Source organism: Cajanus cajan, chromosome 11 (genome assembly GCF_000230855.2).
Source record: "Cajanus cajan strain Asha chromosome 11, NIPB_CcT2T_4, whole genome shotgun sequence".
In the NCBI taxonomy this organism is placed as follows: domain Eukaryota; kingdom Viridiplantae; phylum Streptophyta; class Magnoliopsida; order Fabales; family Fabaceae; genus Cajanus; species Cajanus cajan.
In genome coordinates this window covers 35,426,262-35,429,826 of record NC_138527.1, presented here as the reverse complement: position 1 = coordinate 35,429,826, position 3,565 = coordinate 35,426,262, and the positions used below count along the sequence as shown (strand labels likewise).

The window sequence follows — 3,565 nt, the reverse complement described above, 5'->3', positions numbered from 1 at the left end:
ACCTAAAGGAACAGACTTGAGTGTTAAATCACGAGAGTTGATTTAAGCTTTCGAGGAGCAATAGATTAACAAAGATCTTAATGGGTTTAATTGAACGTAATTACCACGAGAGTAGAGATTAATTTTAATTAAACACGTCCTCGTAGCCTGAGAAGGTGCAAGGATTAAATTAGGTTAAGACTACCTTCAAGATGGAATAGAATTAATTAATGAAAATAATAATTCAATATTGTTGGAACTCTTTGTGCGAACCCTAGATTCCCGGAAATCTCCTTATCTTATCTTAAAGTTTTATCTTATTCATTAATTGCATTACTATCTCTTTTACCATCAAATATGATCTTATCATCTCAAAACAAAAATTCAATCTGTTTTAAAATTCAAATTAAAATACTAGTAATTCTAGGTCAAACACGTAGTCCCTGTGATTCGATATTTATTACTTGACGACAACCGTACACTTGCGATTTTCCATACATCAAGTTTTTGGCGCCGTTGCCGGGGACTACGTCTCTTGATTTAAATTACAATTATTTTAATTCGAATTTTTTTTTTAAAAAAAAAATTTAAATAAATAAATAATTTTTTTTTTAGTGTTTACTTCTCCAATTCAGATTTCACGGGTCACTTTCTTTTTTTTTTTTTTGCAGTGCCTTAGGGTTAATGCAAAAGAGATCTCTACGTCTTGGGAAACCAACACCACTTGATCCTGAGATTGAAAGAACTCTCCTGAGAAGGAAAAGAAACCTTTCTAGAGAATTTGACATGGCTGCACAACGAGATAATTTACCGCTTCGGGATTACTCTGCACCCGTAGCTCGTGGGATACCTGGAGGGGAGATGCAAACTGGAGCTACTGTACCAGCTTCTCTGGTGAATATGCTCAAACAGAACACCTTTGGAGGACTACCATCAGAAGATCCTAATGACCACTTAGAGGGGTTCTTGGAAATCTGTGAGACCCAGCAATTTGATGATGAAGTTTCTGATGGAATGCGACTCCGCTTATTCTCACTCACCTTGAGAGATAAGGCAAAGGTGTGGCTAAGAACAGTGCCTAGAGAAAAGATAGCAACTTGGGAATTATGTGAAAGAGCTTTTCTAGAGAAATTCTTTCCTCCTTCTAAAACTAAAGAATTGAGGAAGAAAATCACTAATTTCCAACAAGGCACTGGAGAGACTATTTATGAAGCATGGGAGCGGTTCAAAGGATATCTTCAAGCATGCCCACAACATGGCTTCAACCGTTGGCTTACCATCCAATTTTTCTTTGAAGGATTGGACCAACAAAGCACCATGATATTAGACTCAGCAGCTGGAGGATCTTTCATGGGGAAACCTATTAATGACTGCATGATTATTTTGGAAAATGTAGCCTCAAATCACAGCCAATACAGTGAAAGAGAAGTCACAACAAGGAAAGGAACTCCGGGGCGATATGAAGTGAACAATATTGAGTTACTCTTAGCAAAATTTGATACTCTTAATCAAAGATTAGACAAGATGGAAAAAGCTAAAGTTAATTCAGTGGCTACAAATCAAGTATGTGACCTTTGTAGGGAACAAGGGCACACTGCAGTAGATTGTACCTCAATTTTTACTGGAGAAAAAGAAGATACTACTGAACAGGTGGCAGCTTCTCATAATTTCTATGACACTCCTCGAAGAGAGAAGAGTAATCCATATTCCAACACATACAACCCTGGTTGGAAGAATCATCCTAACTTTTCTTGGAAGAATAACCCAGTTCAAGGAACTAGCAATCAGCAACCTAATTTCCGTCCGTCCAATCACTTCATTAATGGGGAAGGAAATCCAGTACAGACACCCTCAATTCAACAAAGTGTTTCAAGATTAGAAAACCTTATGGAGAATTTTGTCACTAATCAAAAACAGACCAATGATTCAATGGCAAATTCTATTCAAAACCTTGCTGTCAAGGTTGAGAATATTACTCTCCACAACAAGATGCTGGAAAATCAAATTGCACAGTTGATGCCTAGTTCAAACAATTCTCCAGGTAAGTTCCCAGGTAAAACAGTTGCAAACCCAGCTGAAAATGTTAATGCTGTTACTTTAAGGAGTGGGAAGAAATTAGACAGACCTGTGTCTAATCAAAATGATAATATTGAGATTGATGAAGACGCTTCTCCTATGGTTGAAAAACCTGAAAAAGAGAGATTAGAAAAAGAAAAAGTATCTTCATCAAAGCCTCAAACTGTTTATCACCCTCCAATTCCTTTTCCTCAAAGGTTAGCAAGGACTAAACTTGATAGACAATTTGAAAAATTTTTAAATATGATCAAACAAGTGTATGTAAACATTCCATTTGTAGAAGCTCTACAACAGATGCCTACATATGCTAAATTTCTTAAGGATCTTTTAGCTAACCGAAGGAAATTGGATGATAGAGAGACTGTTACATTGATCCATCATAATTTGCCCAAAAAACTTAAGGATCCTGGTAGTTTCTCTATACCTTGTCTCATTGGAAATCTAAGGTTTGAAAAAGCCTTATGTGACCTTGGGGCAAGTATCAGTTTAATGCCTTTATCAATTTGCAAGAAATTAGATATGGGAGAATTAAAGCCTACAGCAATGTCAATCCAGTTAGCAGATAGATCTATAAAATATCCCATAGGAATTTTAGAAGATGTTCCAGTTAAGATAGGTAAATTTTTAATTCCGGGAGATTTTGTTGTTTTAGAAATGGAAGAGGACAAACAAATACCAATCATACTAGGTAGACCATTTTTGGCTACAGCAGGCGTGATAGTAGATGTCAAACATGGAAAATTGTCCTTATCCATTAATGATGAAACAATGGAATTTAATATTGCTAAATCTGTTAGACAACCTTCTCTTGAAAATATTTGCTGCAGGGTTGATATATTGCCTAAAGACATGGAGGAAGAAGTCATGAGATCTATTTTGAGGGATCCCTTGGAGAATTTTCTAGTTGGAGGAAAGCACATAGATCTTGAGGGGATTCAACCTAATTATGCTTGCTTGATCGATTCAAGTCCCCCGTGTAAAGAAAAAGATCCTCTAGTAGAAAGTCTTCTTGAGTCTTCAACAGATTGGCAAGAAGAAAACTCTCCAAAGTTAGAACTTAAACCACTTCCTTCATCTTTAAGGTATGAGTTTTTGGGGGCTAATTCCACTTATCCAGTCATAGTAAATTCAGCTTTAAATGAAAAAGAAACTGAAAAACTTCTCAATGAGTTGAGAAAATTTAGAAAAGTTATTGGATATACTATGGCTGATATAAAGGGAATTAGTTCTTCATTTTGTATGCATCGCATCTTCTTGGAGGAAGGATCCAAACCTTCTGTTGAAGCTCAAAGAAGACTAAATCCCAAGATGAAAGAAGAGGTAAAGAAAGAAATTTTGAAATTATTGGATGCTAAGGTAATTTATGCTATATCTGATAGTCCTTGGGTAAGTCCAGTTCATGTGGTTCCTAAGAAAGGTGGGATGACAGTAGTTAAAAATGATAATAATGAATTAATTCCCACAAGAACTGTGACTGGGTGGCGTATGTGTGTTGATTATAGAAAATTAA

General features: G+C 36.0%; 1 non-coding gene across 1 annotated transcript; it reads right to left on the bottom strand.

Annotated features, from left to right (window-relative positions):
- Positions 1-1,134: 1,134 nt before the first annotated feature.
- Positions 1,135-1,241, bottom strand: LOC145953622 (small nucleolar RNA R71). Its single transcript, XR_014430905.1, has one exon. It is a non-coding gene; the product is annotated as a small nucleolar RNA R71 (small nucleolar RNA).
- Positions 1,242-3,565: the final 2,324 nt, after the last annotated feature.